The sequence below is a fragment of the Sardina pilchardus genome, chromosome 22 (assembly GCF_963854185.1).
Source record: "Sardina pilchardus chromosome 22, fSarPil1.1, whole genome shotgun sequence".
In the NCBI taxonomy this organism is placed as follows: Eukaryota; Metazoa; Chordata; class Actinopteri; order Clupeiformes; family Clupeidae; genus Sardina; species Sardina pilchardus.
In genome coordinates, this window is record NC_085015.1 from 29782399 (window position 1) to 29803689 (window position 21291).

The window sequence follows — 21291 nt, forward strand, 5'->3', positions numbered from 1 at the left end:
TCAAAATCAACTTAATGCAGAACTATATACTGCTCTGTTTGAGCAGGAGAGAGAATACGCACGCTAGCACATTGTATTCTTTTAATCGGCTATATATATTTTAGTGATGCTCCGATCGATCGGCCGCCGATCATGATCGGCCGATATTGGCTAAAAATGGCTTGATCGGTGAAGCCCAAAAGCGCCGATCAAAAAAGCCGATCATGTGACCTAATAGGCTACTTGCGTGACTTTTTTCCACCTCCAGGCGCGTCGCACAGGCACACAACAGTAGCCTAGAGTAGATAGGAGCTTGCAGTGGCAAACATGAGTAGGCTAAAGGTTCAGTGTAAAATTAACCATTTGCAATGTATGTCGTGCTGAAATCCCTCGAGGTGGAAGCCACCAACGACGTTTTAACACCACTGACGGACAACTGAATATGTCGGGTATGAGAAACTAAACAAGCCAACTTCCCCACCCTTCAATCAGCCGACTGTAGGCCTACTAACGATAGGGATAATTCTGATGGAAAGACATCACGTTCAGAATTAATTTGCCTCCACGAACAACCTCTATTCGTTGTGGAGGACAGTAGTTACGATGTTGCAAATATTTGTAGCCTAAAAGATTTTTGAAAGACAGTCAGACTCTCGCATCTAAAGACAAGTCATAGAGTTTTAAGTCACAAACTAGTCACAGACTATGCAGACATGCGATAATATCAGACATGTTTGATATTGTCGTAACTGCAAAACTAGAAAAAGACTCCGACTGGCTTACAACCGCTAATTGACACCTTACATTAAACGAGTTTACGGGAGCGCGCCGCGCCATGATTTCTGTCCCGACTTTGGATATTTATTCGCAGACTGTGAAAACATGGCAATATCGTGCAATGTAAGTCGGCCCTAACCTGCCTTGATCCACGATATGACCCCGCAGGCATGAAATACTAATGTGTATCTCCCCGTGTTACCAAACAGTCTAGCCTACATTGACAAGCTGGAGAATAGAGTAATAGCTTCCCAAGCGCAGACGCCTGTCCAATGTCCCTGCTAGCTTAACAGTGCACTTTATTGACTCAAACTGGTGGCATTTAACGGCATGTTTCAGTCATGGGGGATTCCAAGAGAAAAAAGGCTTGCAATTTATTGCTTACAGTAGCTTACATTGTTTCTTTTTTTGGGATTTGGAACAGAGAAAAAGCCATAGTTTTCCACTTTGTGGCAGTATAGGTTTGTGGCAGCACGTTTTTCATTTAATGTAGTCAGTGTATTTAGAAGCTATAGCCTACTTTTCAAGTAGCCTAGGCGATGTAATTTGGTCCCATCCCATTTAGGTGATCTGTGTGTTGGTCTGCCTGACCCCCTCCTTGTATGATATCATTTTATGTCTCGCTGCATATTTGGAAAAGATGGCCAAAGTTATTTCATTTTCTAAATACAAATCGATAAATGGTTGTTCTTCAACATCTTGACTAGCCTATAGGCCTACTGTCTTCTATGCCACTTACATTAATTCATAGTTAGTTTAATTTCTACAAATGATGCAAACTCTGCTAGACTATTGTTAAAAGACTCTCATTCCCCTGCCATTCTGTGATCGGCAGTGATCGGCAATTGGCCGATCATGATTTTGGTGATCGGTAATCGGTGATCGGCCCCAAAAATGCTGATCGGAGCATCTCTAATATATTTTGTTGGTTATCAGCACACAACCACACTAACTCAAAACTCATCTGGGGTTTCTGTAGGTGGGTGTGCATACCATTGCATTCATTCCTGCAAGTGCCTCTGGTCTTTGGATGGAAACTTTCCCATTTCAACCAACTTTCGCTCACAAGCTGTGCACGCTTATGTTTCATTTTTGACATTTTCATACCTAGCTTGCAGTTAGGGGGGAATTCTCCCATTTGTGCGTAAATCGCGCGTAAGCTTTTTTTTTTACGCGGTTCTATTGCGCGCCTCTCTGTTAGGCGGATTCTCCCATCTCCGCTTCTGTCACACCCACACCGCGCAAATTCGGAATCAAGGCGGGCTTATGAAAGAGGCGTGATTTATTTTAAAAAAGAACCAGACTAATCTACCACCTCCTTAATTTAGGTTGATATGAAAACGTGGAACGTGGACTTTCTCATTGACCTCCTGAATGCCATTTAAATCCAGAAAGAACACCAACCAGTCTTTGATTTTGAAAACATATGCAAGGTGAACTGAATAAAGGACTGCCTACAGTAAAATGGTGTATCATCACATAGCTTAACAAAGAAATTACTTCACGAAATTTCACTTTTGCTTTGACGTTTGGTTATAAGCAGTCAAGACGTGCTTGACGTGTGTATAATTCAAAAACTCACGGTTGACAAAAAGGTTTCGCTGGCAGCTGCCTCGCATAATATCAATTTATCTATGCTAAGACATATGTAGACTGACATCTGCAGCTTCGAACACAGTAGAGAGACTGACATAACAAGTTCAATCTCCATTACAAATTAATTAAAAGACAAGAGAATAAACTATGCTGCTCCACTATAGTGCAGACGTCTGTGCACATGTATGGATGTCTTCAGTGAAGTGGAAAGAAACGGACAGTCGAACGAAGTATGTATGCTATGGGATTATGACTGCTCGTCAAGTTATAACTGAAGATACATAATCGGTAAGATCCAATACTGAAAGTGGGTGATTATAATGGGGTTTTCACTATTTAACAATGTAGCCTATGAAGCCAGTGACGGTAATGGCGCGAAATATGCCACCGTGTGACTAGGGCTGGGCGATATGGACCAAAAGTCATATCCCGATATATTTAGGCTGAATATCGATATACGATATATACGATATGGTTGGGGCAACATCATGTTGTGGGGATGTTTCTCTTCAGCAGGGACTGGGCAATTGGTCAGGATAGAAGGGAAAATGGATGCTGCTAAGTACACCCAAATTCTTGAGGAAAACCTGTGTCCCTCTGCTAGACAGCTGAAGATGGGCAGGTCATTCGCCTCCAACACGACAATGATCCTAAACATACTGCCAAAAGAACAAAGCAGTGGCTTAAATATAGGATGGCGAATATCCTTGAGTGGCAAAGTCAGAGCCCTGACTTAAATCCTATAGAAAATCTGTGGATTGACTTGAAGAGAGCAGTCCATCGCCGTTCCTTACAGAATTTGACTGGATTTGAACAATTCTGCACGGAAGATTGGGCAAATATTCCCCAATCTAGGTGTGCAACGTTATAATAGACATATCCAAACAGATTGATGGCTGTAATGAAAGCAAAAGGTAGCTCTACAAAGTATTAAGTCAGGGGTATGATGACTTTTCCAACCCTGTTATTCTAGTTTTTATTTTTTTATTAATTTTCAGAACGGTTGACTTTTTTTTCATTATTTTGATGTTGTACAGCTACATTTGTAAATAAAACTGGAAAAGATTGTTTTTAAAATGGGTTTTGATTTCAGGCTGTAAGACAAAAAAAAGTAACTATTTCAAATGGGTATGATGACTTTCTATAGGCACTGTATGTGGTGCATTAAGATTGTATACAGGGCAAAGGGAGGCGGTGTACGGAGCTAATTATAAACAAGTCACAACTCGGGAAAAACAAGCCCAAAAACCCGCAACCCGCGACTTCTGATTTTTCCAAGCGACTTCACAAAAAAGCAAGCCCAAAGTCGCTTATAATAAGCGGTATTGGCAACCCTGCCCATATTATTATCTGAGTCAATGCTGATAAATGTAGTTAATTAACCACTTTTAACAATTGAAAATAAATAAATCTTCTGCTAATATTACTCTTCAATCAAATAGGCCTATCAGAAGTTATGTCGTTTATTTAGGCCAAGTGGTAACATAGCTTGCTCAAGTCGTCCTAACTGATAGCCCACCATTATGAGCTTTGGTTTGGTTCACCAGGCAACATGTAACAAAAATGTTTTGGTGCACAAATGGTCTTGCTCTTTGGATGACAGCCAGAGGATAATATCTAACTAGCTAGCTAGTATAGTTCAATTCATGTCTCAGGATTTACTTGATGAATGGATAAATGTCACCGAAAATGATCACGGTAAGATTATAGATCATTAAGCTTTAGGCTATTGTGTTTGGTGGATTGCTTTCTAATTGCATAACTTATTAGCAAGCTAGTTAGTTGCATATGTTGAACGTACCTGTTGAGTTATTTATCGCTAACATTAGCTACTGATAGGTACATTAGATGTACAGTATAACATCGTGAAATTAACGTCACTGTTCTAAGGTGCGCCGTGTTTGGCTGCGTCACCCGTCAAACTGGTCAAAGTTTATAGTCAGATTTCTCGTGTTATTGGCTATACCATTTTATAGACAATATGTGCCCACATCTTGATATTATTTTGGACAGTCAGTCCCGCATTTCACCCTCAGAAAAGCATGCACATATTAGCAAACGAACAATCTCTGTGGGAACTGGAATTTGTCGTGCCAGAAAATCCCTTTCAATGCAAATGAAAATCGAAATAACTTAGCGAATTTCCTTACCTAAGGATACCATTTAAAACATTTTGCGCAACACCCTTAAATAAATTACTTACACATAAGCCTTATGGTTGATAATTAAGGGACACAACGTAGGTGCTGTGTGCAACCCCGCTCTGTGTCAGAAAGAGGAGGGGCGGGCGCGGGTGCGGGGAGCAGCGCATAGAGCTCCGGCCAGCGGCTTGCCTGGAGCAATCAAAGCGCAAATTTGAACTATGTCGGTATATACGATATGGTCTAATTCCATATCTCATTTTTAAAAATATCGATATATCGCCCAGCCCTACGTGTGACACTGTAATGCGGAAAACATGAAGCTGTATCAGCTTATAAGCATGACATTTGATACTGTAATGTCAAGTTGTAAATTCCGTGTTGCATACATGTATTTACAACAAGGCCTTCTGCCGACATGAGCAATATGCTGTTTCACCTTGTAGTGGCGCTCGACCTTATTCCAGTCCTCCAGAGTGCTTAGCTGGAAAAGTGCTTCAGCCATGGCAGAATGCGTGCAAGAGTTGTATAAGAAACGCCCAGATTTTGGGGTTGCTCCACCCAAAACGCGCAACTCTCTCTACCACGCGTAAATGGCCGACTTAAGTGGATGGCAGAATCCGCTTAGAGGGAAATGCCCGTAGTTGCACGTTTTTTTGGACTTACGCACCCTTACGCGCATGGGAGAATTTCCCCCTTAGTGCACACATCATCATGAACAATTAAAGTATTCCTGCTTTTCCACTAGAGGCCGCCAGTGATTGCAGGGGATCAGCACAATATGGCTTGGGCTGAGGTTGTGTGAGGTTACCAAAATTATATTTGTGCACATTAAATCTTTAAAATCCCAATAACACATCCAATTGTATAGGATCATTCAACGTCATTTCAACCAGAGCGCACGCACTTGCGTCTCAAAAAAATCTGAAAAAAATACCATGCGTACCTAGGACCAAGGAGACATTCAGTAAAATGTTTTTGTGCTAAGATCAATACTTTTCAAGTAACAGCCAGTTTTACGGGGGGAGGGGGGTGTCAAATTTGTTCTGCCTATTTTTTTTGTCAAATTTCACAAGCTCATTGCTCAAGAACTAGAATTTGTAGGAGGCTGCATGGTCATAGCAGTCCCTCAAAGTTGATAAAAAATTGTATTGGAGTTCTTGGCTGGGCTCTGTTTAGGCTTACAGAAGACATATTTTTACTCCTTGGAACACCAGAATATTATATTATATAAAAAGAGAAATACTGATCATGACAGCACACTTAATGCAGATTACGTATAGCCTACTGTTCATAATACAACTCCACCTCTTTAATTCAGCTGTCTGGTTGAAGCCTCAAATTATTGTAAACAAAGTAGCATAATTGGCTAGTTTATCATAGTCTACTGGTTGGACTGTTCAGTTTCCCCACGTGTAGAACTATTTTCAAGGTTTCAAAGTAGGCTAATACTTTTTCTCCTTGGGACAGGCCCTTTTGAGTCTTGGAGTTGGAAAACATTGGTATTTGGATGATCAGTCAAGTTGAATGCAATTGTTTTAATCAAATATGTGCAGAATACTGATGATGGTACCGGATTTAACAACAACGTAGCTAGTCGTCTTCTATGCATCATTGCGTTCACGATTGTGAATGTTTACTTGGATGATATTGTACATGCGCCTATTGAGCGCATACGAGACAGAGAGGGAGAGAGAGAGAGAAAGCGGGCCAAGGAGAGGGGGTTGTATTGTAAACTTGCACACATAGTTTACAATGAAAACTCTCGAAAGAAATGTATGCTTTCACCAGAGCAGCGTCCGGTGCACCAGTGCGACCTAGAATTCTTTTTCAATTGACCCTTCCAGAGCCACGCCCTAAAACCGCCACAGGCCAATCGTGGCTTAGCAACCCGTAACTAGGCAAGCAAGGCCTGGCAAGCTTTAGAGTTTTTGCCATGTTAACCTATGGAGACTGCATAGCCTGTGGGGCATTTATTTGGATGTGTGGTGCCCCCAAACATGTGAAATCACGGTGAAATAACATGTTGAACTATAAAGACATGATATAGTTTGAAATACGTATTTTTCTAACTTTAAATTTTGCATATTGCGTGATATTTCCATAACCGTGAGATACGTTTCACGATGGCGGCAAAAAAGTTCTTAACCCTATGAGCCCGACGGACGCAAAGTGCGTCAAAAAACGCACACATTTTCTTTGTTACATTGCTCCGCTATTGCTTTCCAACGATACTAGACACTTGTCTGTACGATCAAGTATGAAAATAAAATAAAATGATGAAGTTAAATCAAAGTATATCATATTTACAGTTTATATTGCTCCGCGTTCACCGGCGCATCCAGAACTCTCGCTTAAATTACTCGCGGACCACGCATCGCACAGACATGACACGCATATCAAATGAAAGAGGAGAAGCAGAGCTTTGCATTGATACCAAATACATCGATCATTTCGTATGATAAAATCAGATGAAGTTACAAACAAATAATAATGTCATATAGCTTTGGCTACCTTTACTCTCGTTTGATTTCCTCGTGAAATCGCGATCAAAAAGATTTGGCACGCATGTCAGATGAAAGAGGAGAGCTAGAGCTATCCACAGATACCATACAACCTTCTAGGCCATAAAACAGACGAAGTGACAGCAAATTAATAACTTCATTTAGCTCCACTTACCTCGTGTTTTTGTGTGGAATAGCCTATGTTCATAATCCAATGTTATCATGTGTTTCTCTATGACAAGTCACGTTCATAACACGGTTTTGAGATCCTAGCACACTCCTGTATGGTATCCAATTCAAGACTCATATTGCATCCAAATTTGTTTGACAAATAAACACATTTTGCCTTTGCCTTTGTTCATTGCAATGCAGTAAAACAAATATTATAGAGAATCATCATCTGTGCACGTCATGTGTGCTACCGCAAACAAGTTATGTCAGATCAGCTAGTGTCACAAATATGGAGTGCAAAGAGTGCCAAAAAGTCATTTTTTCATCACTAAATAAAAATTGCCATTTATTTCTGGAAGGCACACACCACATATTTCTGTAAATTGCTCAGCCCCAAAGTATACCTCCACCATGGTTCTTATATTGCCGTGTTCAGGACAGTCAGGCCTACATAACCATGTAAGTTTTGTCGAGATGTGAGCTTGCTGTGGTGAGATACACATCAAAATGTAAGAATTTGTATAGTACGCTTTTCAACTTTTTATTATTGAAAAATCTAAATCAAATCAATGCAATTATGACATGATATCGTGGCAGATCTGGATAGCCTAGACTGTGCTGAAAAAAACAATATGTAGCATGTGTGAATGGCACTTACAATGACCAGGATAAATGCTTCTAACTAGAGGTAGTGAAAATGCCCTTAAAACAGCTTAGGGCTCATAGGGTTAACAGACATTCAACGAGACGTATGTATAGCCCGTAAGCAATTCTGTCTAAAATAATACCTATTTGAAGTACCAATCATGTTATGTTGTCAAATATTGACGTTATGGAAGTATAGCTTAAAACGTTATGCTAGTTTTGTCCCCCGCCTGTTACATTCGTACTAGCCTGGAGGAACCATCGAAAACAACGCGTACCTTCGACTTTTGCTTAAATAACTCATGAACGGTTTTGTTCAGAGCTGAAAATGCAACTGTAGTTGACAGAGGACAGATGTAGCTCGCTAGTGACCAAATATGAGCTTTCAGTGTGGTACGATGTCTTTGTAAATTGCATTTGTTTAAAAAATCCCGTTTCTCCTCCATTGTAATAGACGGGCAGGGTGCGAAAGTTTGACAGGCGTAGCAACAGTAACTATGAAGGGCGGGACTTCTGGAAGGGTCAATTGTACTCTTAAAAGTTTGGCGGAAGTGGTCGCACTCTGGAGCCCTGAATTTCATCATCAACATACTGTACATACCGCGTACGTACATACAGTGCCCTCCAAAAGTATTGGAACACATGCTTAAAGTTAAATATAAAATCATCTTTTGGAAATTGATCTTAACCCTCTAAGCGCCACAGGCGACTATAGTCGACAAGATGCGGTACTGAATAAAAAGGCCGATTGTGTCAAATAGGGTGTCAAATTTCGTTCAAACTCCCTGCCACTAGTTGGCAGACATGTCATACTACGTCCCCGACTCAGAATTACGTCATGTTTCTATACAAAATATTCGAGCAAGGACCCTTTAAACCAATGCGAAATATTAGCTGAGCTAGCTTGCGTCTGAGCCATTGTATCAGGGCGGTATTGTGAACGTAAACGAATATTAGCATTAGATAATCGTCTAAACACATGGAAAAAGTTTACCAGGAATGAAGTGTTGGGTCTTCTGTTCGCTGACAGTTATTCTGAAAAGAAATATCTGCCTTCAGAAGATGACGGGGATTTGTTTATTCACACGCGTCTCCGCCTAGCCATGCTGAAGCTGGACAACGTCAGAGATAAGTCCTACACAAGCACACACGTGGATCCTTTGCCCAATGTCAGTGTTAGGAACATTATTTCATGGGTCTAGGTGTTCATAGGGAAGTTAGAAGACCCTCATCAGACGTGTTATTTGTGTAGAGAACGGCAGTATTGGTCGGGGCACTGCCATGTTATCGCGCTATTTTGCCCTTTCGTTTTCATTGTGCCTCTCCATAATTGCGAGGTCAAGTGACGTGATGGAGAACTTGTCTAACACTATTGGGTATGTCGGTATGGAGGTCGAAGTGTCCATAGGAGAACTGTGGGGCAACGTAGCAGCAGTATAGTCGCAATGAGAATGAGAACGAAAGCCACTCCACTCGGGAGGCGCGCGTGGCAGATCCAGGTGGCCATCAGACAAAATAGGCAACAGGTGTTGTTAGTGTGGGGTGATTTTTTATGTTATGCCTTGCAATGAGAAGTAGGCATATCGTGAAACAGTTAGCAGACCCTCATTACGTGTTAGTTGTGTGGAGAATGAAAGCTCATGTCCGGGGCAATGTGTGTGTGTGTTTTTTTTTTTTTTGATTGCGCTAGCCATGCTCCCTCGACAGTGACCGTGTGCCTCTCCATAATCGGAGGAGGACGGTAATGTAGTGGAGCCTTTGTCTAATATCAATAGATGTGTTAGACGAGGTCGAAGTGTCCATAGGATAGCTTGGGGAAACGTAGCAGCAGTGTAGGCAGTCGCAAGGAGAATGAGAAAGAACAGCCATGCTGACTGACTCCACTCGGGAGGCGCGCGTGGCAGACCTTACTTACAGGCTGTCATCAGACAAAATAGGCAACAGGTGGGCGGTGTGGGGTGGGTTCTTATGTTATGCCATGCAATGAGAAGTACCATGAAACACTACAAGAAGTGTCACCTGGATGAACAGGGATTCATTATATTTACAATAAAAAGCCTGCTACAGAAATTTGCATTCCCATCATCTTTCCATTTATTATTTATTACACTATTGATTTACTATTTCCCTGACCATTTAGTATGGCACAATGTGTGTTCTTTTTGTGTGTACATGTCCTTGTGATGTGAATGTCTGTCAACTAAAAAAGAAAAATAATAATAATAATAAAAAAAACTCAAAGTGGCAGATCTAAAGGCCACAGTCAGACATACAGGTGTAAGCAGTGTGTGGTGGGCCTTTGTGTTGTGCCCTGCAATTAGAGGTACCACACTATGAAACACTACAAGAAGTGTCACCTGTATGAACAGGGATTCATTATCTCTATGGCAAAAGGCCTGCTACATAAATTCGCAGCATCATCATCATTCCCATCATCTTGCTATTAGTAGCCTATGATGATTTACTATTTCCCTGACCATTCAGTATGGTACAATGTTTGTTCTTTTTGTGTTTTCATGTCCTGGTGATGTGTATGTCTGTCAGCAAAAATATGAATAATAATAATATTAATATTTTTATAATAATATTTTAAAAAATCATAAAAAATCAAAAATCAAGATGGCCGCCACCATATGACATAATTATGACGTCATAATATGCAAATTAGTTGGATACATTTAATCCCTACATAAACTTTGGGTCATCCTTAATATTTCTCTAATTTACAGAAAGTCTCTATCTCTTATCACTTTTAAGTTAAAGCCTTTTGAAATTAATATGTCAAAATTGAATGTTTTTGGAAAAAACCTCTGGCGCCTAAAGGGTTAATGCCTTAAATGAAACAATGAGGAAATATTCAACCTTTAAGGACATCAATTTTCTTTGTGAATGAATAATGTATTGTAAATAAATAAATAAATAAATACAGGGGTCATAAGTATTGGAACGCCCATGTTAAATTCCCATAGAGGATTTTTATTTTTATTTTTAAAGGCCAGTTATTTCATGGATCCAGGACACTATGCACCCTGATAAAGTCCCCTTGGCCTTTGGAATTAAATAACCCCACATCAACACTATACCCTTCTCCATACTAAGAGTTTGGCATGCTTTATGTCAGTTATTAGCTGTTAGCTAATTAGCTGGTTTGACTTGCATTGAACTCAATGAGAATGAAACCAGCTAATTAAGCATGTGCAATTAAGCATGTGTTCCAATACTTTTGGAGGGCACTGTACAGTAAGCGTTACTTGAGAATGGCCATTTCACTCACGCTTTGCCTGATTCACGTTCAACGTGAAATGTATTACAGCTGCATTACAACTTACCGCCACTAGGTGGCAGTACAGTCCGCTGTAGCATTGCTGCGGTGTGATTGATACTGTCGCCCAGTTCTACTCATTCAATAGGCGGCCAGGAAGCAACCTCCAGTGGCCCAGCCCATATAGTATATTTCGGAAATGCCAACAGAAATCCCTAGGAGCCTAGTCACCTATAGACTGCAACAATACAACTCTTTTATTGTTTTGTTTTTTCGGGTGTTTGTAAATTCAGTCTGGCACTCTGAAAATGTTCGCAAGGCTCTGCACTTCGGAAAAGACGAGCATGAACTAACAAACTATTTGTCATAGTTCAAAATTGCCATTAACACAAGCAGCAGATTGAAATAACACTTTATGTTTCATTCGAGAGTTTGACAACAGTGAGGATGATTAGCACTATGCAAACAAGTTTTATTGAGTTAGACTGCTTCTCTGTTCCGTAATCTGACGTAGGCTATTTCCTCATGAATGTATTTCTGTAATTTCTCTTTGGATAGCTATCTATCTATCCAATGGCGTCAGTGTAGTTTTCAGGGGACAAAACGCTATTTTACAGCTTGGTTTGATAAGTGCTGGGGACATACATTTTATATGATCTTAACGATGTTGAGGACTGTTGCGTTTCTGACTCTGCTGCGCTGTTGTCGCCAGAAGTTTTAAACGCACAGGCCTACTAGGCTATATTTAGGTTACTTTATCAGCTTCGTACTTAAATGGCTCAGTCCGAGCAGAATGAAGGCTAGTTCGATGGTTTCTATCATGTCCTCAGGACTCGGCTCGCCCCAAAAAAACGAAACCAGAGTCAGAGTGATGCTGAAATCGATGTAGTCATTCTAACTCCACGAAAATTACCACCGCTGGTTAGTTTGCTTTGGTTTGTGGAGTAATCCATATGAATTTGTGAAAATGTATAAGCTTTAGACCTACTTTCTCGGGGGGCAGAGACATTTTTAAAGGTGGTCTAGGCCCTCTATGAAATACAGTAGCCAAAGCATAAATCTTTTAATCGTAGTTCCGTGGGCTATTCGAAATTATGTTCTGATCAGCGGAGGACGGGAGCAGTGAATCTAAATATTGGTCGTTTATCGAAGAACAGTAGTAGGGTTGGGCATCGATAACCGGTTCCGTCTTGGAACCGGGTTTAACTTATCAATTCCATCGACATCGTACGTCTTTTTTGTTATCGATTCCCTTAACGATTCCCTCAGCCTGCATGACGTCGGACCTTTTCCGGTTTTCCTGAAATTTTGTGTTACTACACGCCCTCTGCGACGACTCATACTACAAGTCAAATCGTGTAAGGGTAGTAATACCAGCAATATGTTAAAACATTTGTCCGTGAAGCATGGGATTAAGCTCCAAGAGTGTCATGTGTTTGACAGACTACGGAGGGGTGCTAACGTTGCCCGGTCCAGGGCTCCAGAGTGCATATGCGCCCAAAATGTTTAAGAGTGTGCCTGAAAATAATTCTAGGTGCACCTGACGCTGCTCGGGTGAAAGCATACGTTTCCTTCACGAGTTTTAATTGTAGACTATGCGTGCCAAACTGTATAGTAACCCCCTTGGCCCGCTCTCTCTCCCTCTCCCTCTCTCGTGCGCAACACCCGCCCCTCGACATGCACATTCACAATCGTGAAAGCAATGACGCATAGAACAGGGGTTTTCAAAGTGGGTGCCGCGGCACCCTGGGGTGCCGTGACGCATGCTCAGGGGTGCCGCGGAATTGTCTAAGGCTTGATAATTTAATGAAATTTTAAAAAGCATAATATCCATTTAAAAATTATTTTTATTGCAAAAACGTATTTGCAGCACAAACAATAGGCTACAGTTTAATGTATCGTACTGTACTAGGTAGGCTACTTATAAGTTTGTTTGTTTGTTCAGTGACTTCGTTCGTTATTCCGTATGGCGGAGTGCAGTTATAGGCGCAATAGATACGTTTTTAAAGAGAACGCCATGCACCTCCACAGGGACAGACCTCAGAATCTGACCAGACGAAATCAGCAAAGAGAAAAGTGAGGCAATATAACGACTCCTACCTCCAGTATGGGTTCACTTGGGCTGGCGAGGTAACGTGTCCCACACCAGTATGCCAGGTCTGCAGGGAGACGTGGGCTAACGATGGCTACGGCTATTGGGGAAGTTTGCGCTTCAAATACGAGTCCACTTATGCTAGTGGCCTTTGCCAGCTGCTCGCTAACGTGAGATGTCGATGAGGACAAATTTACAGATAACTTTTTATTTTGCAAAGAACTGACCAACCATGCTGCCGGAGATGAGATATTCAGGGTGACAGTTGAATACTTGAGGAACAATAATCTTAGCTGGGATATGTGCGTAAGTGTGTGCACTGCCACTGACGGGGCGGCCTCAATGACAGGTCGGGTCAAAGGCTTTGTAACGAAAGCTATGCAACAGAATCCTTCCATGGTAGCGACGCATTGCATGTTGCATCGGGAGGCTCTTACTGCAAAAACGATGCCTCCAGACCTGACGGATGTATTGAAACAGATCGTAAAAATAGTTAATTACGTTAAATCACGTCCCCTTCAAACACGGTTATTCACTGCCCTCTGCAGTGAAATGGGTTAAGACTGCACACCGAGGTCAGGTGGTTATCAAATTGGTTATCCTGTTCACCATTTATTCAAACGTTCAATTAAATTAGTTGAATGAAAGTAGTTCATTTGAATAAAACAAAAAAAGATATCGACTTCACCTTATCTTAGTAATGCCTATAATAAAAGCAGTTTTGGCCTATCCAACGTATCACAAGGTTAAAGAAAATGGCATGAAGTACAAATATGGCACAAAGGAGGTTGAGTAAAAAGTAAAAAAAAAAATAGGGGTGCCGTGGATGGAGAGAGATATGTTTAGGGGTGCCGTAAGCCAGAAAAGTTTGGGAACCACTGGCATAGAAGACAACTAGCGACATTATAATTAATTTCGGTTAGCATCATAGCGTAGGCTACTGCACAAATTTGATTCAAACTCTTGCATTCAAGTTGACTGATCATCTCAATGTTTTCCAACTCTAAGACTCAAAAGGGCCTGTCCCAAGGAGACAAAGTATTAGCCTACCTTGCAACTTAAACACACGTGGGGAAACTGAACAGTCCAACCAGTAGACTATAATAAGCTAGCCAACTATGCTACTTTGTTTACAATTTGAGGCTTCAAGCCGACAGCTGAATTAAAGAGGCAGAGTTATAATATGAATAGTCATGAATGTCATGAATATCAGAAATGTCAGCAGTAGGCTATAGATTAGAATATATAAAGAATTATATTATATATATACACTGTAGGCTATACATCTTTATAATTCGTTATAAAGAATATGTATATTCCTTATTGTGTTTTAAATAAAGACAAGCTTTTTCTACGCCTTATTGTTAAAAAATCATTCACATTATATGAAAGGAGAGCGATAAAAGGTGACCTTTTGGCGTTAAAGGCGATGCAATGAAAAATGTGGGTGCACCTACATTTTTTGGGAATCGATAAGAGAATTGATAAGGAATTGGATTGATAGGCAGAATCGATAATGCCATCGGTATTGATAAAAACGTATCAATACCCATCCCTAAACAGTAGCCTACCATGCCTTACCATTATCTTTGATATTTCAGTGCATGGTTTTGAATATTTTAACAGTTGCCAAAAATATAAGGGATTCAGTCAGTCGAGTTTATTTGATATTCGCGGTATACACTTAACGCACGATCAAAACTTCTGACATGCATACTGACGACTGTCCATCAGATCAGAGTCTATGCTCTGTCAATCTCAGACTCTCACAAAATTAAGGAAGCAAGTAAAACGCAAGATGCACGGGAAGTAGGAGTATGAATGATGTAGCCTATGTTTCTTAATGATTGTCGAAATGTTTCTTTCGGGGGAAACACGTCCGGCATGGTCCAGCGACATATCGTTAGTCATTCATTCACCACATGATAAAATGCAGTCTAGCTTGACGTACAGTAGACAACGGTAGGCCTATGCCTATCTCTGAATCAACATGAACATGAGTATACCTATATCTAAGTTGCTAGAACTTTATTTTGCGTAGCTATAGGTCTAGTCAATGGTGAAAATGAATCACCGCTCACTGTCCTGTCAAGCGTAGCCATGTATTAAAGACATTTTGTTTTCAGTTGGCAAAAGTGATGGGGACAAAATCTGTGATAACAAAAAGTGTTAAAATGACGCCTATCTATCTATCTGTCTATATCTATCTATCTATCTAATTTCAGTTTCACTTGCGCAAAAAGACAAGCATGAACTTTGCGAGGTTATCCGGTTCCTCAAATTGGTGAGGGTTCTGTTACATCTGCGATCAAGTGATTTGAAACATAGAAAATATTATAACGATTAGTCTAGTCTAGTCTTTGACTTTTGAGTCGTTGTCCAAGCATCTGCCGTGCCGACGATGGCTACCACAAAGCCATTCTAATATAGGGCTCCGAAATGGGCAGCAGCATCAAGTGTTGGAAGCTAACTGTACCATCCCCCCTCTGTGAGCTGGCCTCTGTGCCTTAGAACACGAATAAAAAATCCCCCACCCCCCAAGAGCAGTTTCACACATCATTAGCAATCTTTTGTAGGCCTATATGTTGAGTGTGCGTCTGCAACAGTGAGCCTACTCCTTTTCGGCTTTCGGAAACAGCATCATTTTCGCCGGGGACCGGGTAGCCATGTCTCCACCACTTTTTATGACGAACGATTTTGTCCCCACCACTTTTTAAATGTTTATCAATTCATCGAAAAAGTTGGTGCCCACCAGTGATGCGCGGGTATGTGTCTGAACGGCCCGCCCCGCCCCGCCGTTTACAACTAACCCGACCGCAACTCGGACCACATAAAAGAATTATTGAAATATTATACCCGACCCGCTTCCCTACCCGCTTATTGTAAAAACTTAGTCGTAGCGTCATTGAGCTACGCAAAACTGGTATCTCATGCATGTAAACAATATAGGCCTAATAGCCTATTGATTGCTCAGAATTTGGGAAACATGCATTTAGTCTAGGCCTTTATTTGTTCCGTGTCAGCGTTCATCCAAAAATTAGACTATTTGACTCAACATTGAACATAATTAGCCTAAGGATTTTCCTATACAAATTCTGTTTCAGCCGTTCCTCACATGAATGCGTTGAGGCTCCCAAGCATGAAATGCAGGCACAGAATATTACCGTATTACTATTAAGAAACTCTTTATTAACGTCTTCATCAATGGACCAAAACAAAAATCAAAACCAAAACCCATAGAGCCCGATTGAGTGCGTCATTGCTCGCTCCGCGAAACCTTTATTGCACGAAAGAGCAGACGTGGGGCTTTCCAACGAGCCACTTTATAAGTTGCGCAAGGACACACATTGCATGCTCATACCAATTGTAGGCTATATGCCTTGATGACATTAAATTAAGAAGTATTTCCTGATTGGGGACACTTTTAGTTTATTTGTCTTTCAGTCCATGGTTCCACCATTCGATCTTGCTACAAATGATCAGACTTGAGAAGCACGCATCGCATCAGCAACTTCGCTGCTCAGTAGCCGAATCGAAGGGGCCAGCAGTTCGAGAAAAAAGTCAAAGAAAGCATATGCTCTGAGAACAGAACACAACTGCATGTCAAGTGTAGCCGAGGGTCTGTCTACGCAGAAACAACAAGTGCACATGTTCGTGACAAAATATGGGGAATAGAATCGCGTTTCAGTGGGAATGCTGCAAATTATGTTTTCCTCTTCTAAAGACAATTATGTACGATATAAATGACAAAAAATTAACAGCATATTTTTTTATACCGACCCGACCAAACATGACCCGAATATCATAAAAAATATGGCCCCGGCCGTGGCGCGGCTGGCTGGGGCACCTGCGCCGCACGCCGGCGACCCGGGTTCGGTTCCCGCCCCGTGGCCCTTTCCGGATCCCACCCCCGCTCTCTCTCCCATTCACTTCCTGTCTTTCTCCACTGTCACTGTCAATAAAGGCATAAAATGGCCAAAAAAATATACTTAAAAAAAAAAAGGTTTTCTTGACCCATAACCGCGGGTGACCATATTATGTGCAAATCTAACAACTGAGATGAATCCCCTATAATCATTATAGATCAACAAAGACAAGTAGAACACACAAACAACCATAGGATTCATGAGGTCATATCATTTTGAAATAAATTAAGTCACCGTTAATGCGACGGGGCAAACATGTGTTTCTTAGCGTCTTGAAACTTTCTTCTGAGAACTGAAAGTCCGATCAAACGTCATTCAAAGGCAGTCCATAATTCAAATGAAATTGTTTTCTAACGAAAAAGTCCTACCTTTTATAATAGGCCCAAATAATAGAATATTTAAATAGACAAGATGGGTGTGATGCCTAATTGTTTCCCGCCTGATCAAAACCGTTCAGGAATTATTTACGCAAAACTGAAACGTTCATAATTCATTCTCCCTCCTTCGCTTTCGGTTCGGAATGAAACAGCAGAGCATAAACCATATAGTTTCTCCTGTAGGCCTATTTTAGGCTATTTGACAACAGCATTTCAAATAAACATATAGCCCAATGTATACATAGGCAAGAGGTTTGTGGTGCGTCGGAAAATGGGACATTTTATTTGAATTGTTTCCCGCATTTAGAATCAAGAATAACATTCGTGAACCATTTTGTTTTGTTGCCAGCATAAACACAAGCGTAGGCCTACCATCAGCCTATCCGCACATTTGAAATAAAATGTATGAATTGACCCAAAAACGAGAACACAAGGACATACAGTAGCCTAGGCTTATGTTTTTAGTGGAAACTGGCCTTGTGACCTCATGAAACCGTTAGTGACAGCAAAACCAACCTAAACGAAACAGCCAGTTGCCTCTTCATACAATAGGCTAACAGAAGACACCTTCATAAACAATAACAAGTTTTGTCGTGAGACTAGGCTATTAAAAGCAGAAAAGATGTTGAGCTTGCTTCGGGATTGAATTCAATTTGGGACTGTTTGGCTAGTGGTAAATGCCGACATTCCTAACCCTGCTCACAAGTGCCACCTGGTGGTTGTTTGGGACATTGCAGCTTCACTTGGGAAAAATAAATAAAATACACGTGATTCACGTGTGATTCTCATGAGAATCTCACGTGAAAGCGGCCAATGTCAACCAACGCCCACTGTATGTGCAATATAACTGAAATCTCTATTGCAGGCCTATTTTATATAGTTTATATCGCATATCGTTTATACCACCCATCCCTAATCAAAACTCTGGCTCCGTTCGAATCGGGAAAAACTGCTGCCTTCTAAGATATCTAACTAGCCTGTTGAGGGGTACGGTCACAAATATGTGATTAGAATGTTCTGTGAACTGAGAGTTCCGCATTATGATGAGACAATTACCCACCGAGATTTTCCCCACAAACTGTATACAGAATACTGAAACTATTCACCTCTTTCCTTAACCCGGAATTATGTATCGTTGAGATGGTTACGATACTGTTTTCAACTTCCGTTCATTCTGTTAACATGTGCGTTCTCCATAGCTAACTAGATTATGCCTCAACTTAGATTTCTTTCGAAATGTTGACAATTCTGCCCTCAGCATGTATATACTACATCACATATAACCGATATAGAATAGAAAAGTTGACTTTTATATGCGTTATGATATGTTAAGCACCGTCAACAGTCACGTTAAAATAGATACAATGCAGCTTCGCCGGAAATAGAAAACCGTTTTCGGTGTCATGGCGACCCCCATTGTTGGCTGCGGAATATCGTGGATAGATTTGTTGCGTTGAATTCTAGAAGGAACTTGGAAAATAATTCACTCCTCAACAGGCTAGAGAGCAAGGCAGCGAAGGCCGTTCGAAACCGAAAAAAAGATTTTCTAAGATGTCTTAGAATTCCTGAATAACGGTAAATTTTGAAGGCAGCATCGATGTACACTTCAAGCTGCCTTCTACCCATAATCCTTTGCGGCCACGTCTGAATCATAGACAGTAAAAGATATGGACAGAGCTATCACGTAGACGTCAGCAGAGACCGAGGAAGCAAATTTCAACGTTTTTTTTTGGTCTACTATTTCCGTCATAGGTCTCCTGCGCAGGCTCACGTGTCGTATATGTGACGTAGGCACGTAGTCTGACCGAGTCTGACCTATGGCGACGCTTTACTCTCTATGGACGCATGCGCATTCCCACATTAGCATTGATTTCGGAAAAAGTTTATTACTCTGCCGATAAAACAATTACACAATGTAGTATGCACTCCGACAATAGGAAATGTTCATATAAAGGCTTAAAACGCTTCAGCTGTAACGTTATTTGATGTCAAAAGTGGCGCTTACGCCCCATAGGATTCAATGGAATGGCCAGCTAGCCACAGTCTACTGTTTAGCATGGCGGCCGCCCTACTGTCTACACTCTCAGAACGTTCGCTGCCCCTTTGGTCTGAACCTCTGTGAAAACAAAACAAACATGGCTGCCGATATCGGTAAATGACTGCCGAATCTGTTGAAATGTCATCTATTTAGTTTGGATTTGTGTAAAGTAGATTGAAAATAAACAATTTACTACCTGGTTATACCATTGTTGTACCCACTAATAACGCCTGGTCTGATATATTAGCTGCCAGTGAAACTATTTTATACCGTTAGCCTGCTAGCTTACGTAGGCTAATTTGGTTTAACGTCAGGCTTTTGCTAACGTCATACCGTAGTGTTAACCAAAGATTCTAGAGTGCTACGCTCATTTTTAAACGACGCGTTTAAGAGTCATTGCAGGAGAAAACCAGGCAGAACAAGCAGGAGGTGGGAAGAAGGGGGTCGGCCAAATCGGCTCATACTTTGTATATGTGATAAGTATGTGGAACTATGAACAGCCATATACTTAAAACCCTCGAACTCTTTTTTGTTATGGAGTTCTGGGACCAGTCTCAGAGACCCTCAAAAATCCAACAATTCATGGATGAAAATGACTGAAATTGCCATTTTTACCCTGATTATCCTGATAAAGATATGAACACTAGCTTTATGTTTCCATAGAGCTTAGGTAGAATAGTTTTAAAGACCAAAAGGTGCACTAGGGGGTTATCTGCACCACTGAAAGCAGAATTTTCATCCCTCTAAAATTGGTCATTTTTAGGAGGCATTATCTCACATTCGCAGTGGCTTTGGTGGATGGTTTTACTGTTGCTGGAGAAAGGAACATCTTCTGATTCAAAAACAATGGTCGTCTAATTGGGCCACACATAATGTGCGCCGTGCCAGGAGGGTCTTTCCGGTATTTTTTCGGATTTTGGAGTATGATAAACCAGGTAATAATATCTCACTATAGGGTAATTTATGGTCAATTTTTGTGTCACTGTATGACAAATTGTTAAAGAAAGCTTTAATTAACTAGAAAAGCACTCAAAGAGTGCAGACCTCTGCATGCATTGATGCTCTTGGTTGTCATACATTTGAAACTACACTATTCAGATCGTCACCGAGTGGCCATACCATGCCATTATATCGCAAACATCTGGCATTAAATCTGTTTGTGATGTAATGCCATGGTATGGCCATGTGATGGCGATCTGAATATGGTTTATCATAGGCCAAAACACGACAAATTCTGCTAAAGACCCTCCTGGCACGGCACACATTATGTGTGGCCCAATTAGACGACAATTGTTTTTGAATCAGTAGATGTTCCTTTCTCCAGCAACAGTAAAACCATCCACCAAAGCCACTGCGAATACGAGATAGTGCTTCTTAAAAATGACCGAAATTTAGAGGGGGGACATTCTGCTTTCAGTGGTGTAGATAACCCCTCAGTGCACCTTTTGGTCTTTAAAACTATGCTACCTAGGCTCTATGGAAATATAAAGCTTATGTTCATATCTTTATCAGGATAATCAGGGTAGAAATGGCAATTTCAGTCATTTTCAGCCATGAATTGTTGGATTTTTGAGGGTCTCTGAGAGGGGTCCCAGAACTCCATAACAAAAAACAGCTGGAGGGTTTTAAGTATATGGCTGTTCATAGTTCCACATACTTATCACATATACAAAGTATGAGCCGATTTGGCCGACCCCCTTCTTCCCACCTCTGACTGGTTTTCTCATGCAATGACTCTTAATCTTAAGTCATGTCTAGTTAGAGAGCTCTCTATTTAGGGAGG

General features: G+C 41.0%; 1 protein-coding gene across 1 annotated transcript in view; it reads left to right on the forward strand.

Annotated features, from left to right (window-relative positions):
- The window catches only part of mrpl27 (mitochondrial ribosomal protein L27), a 41072-nt gene that overhangs the window by 18250 nt on the left and 1531 nt on the right, over positions 1 to 21291 (forward strand). The gene's annotated exons all lie outside the window — the stretch shown is intronic.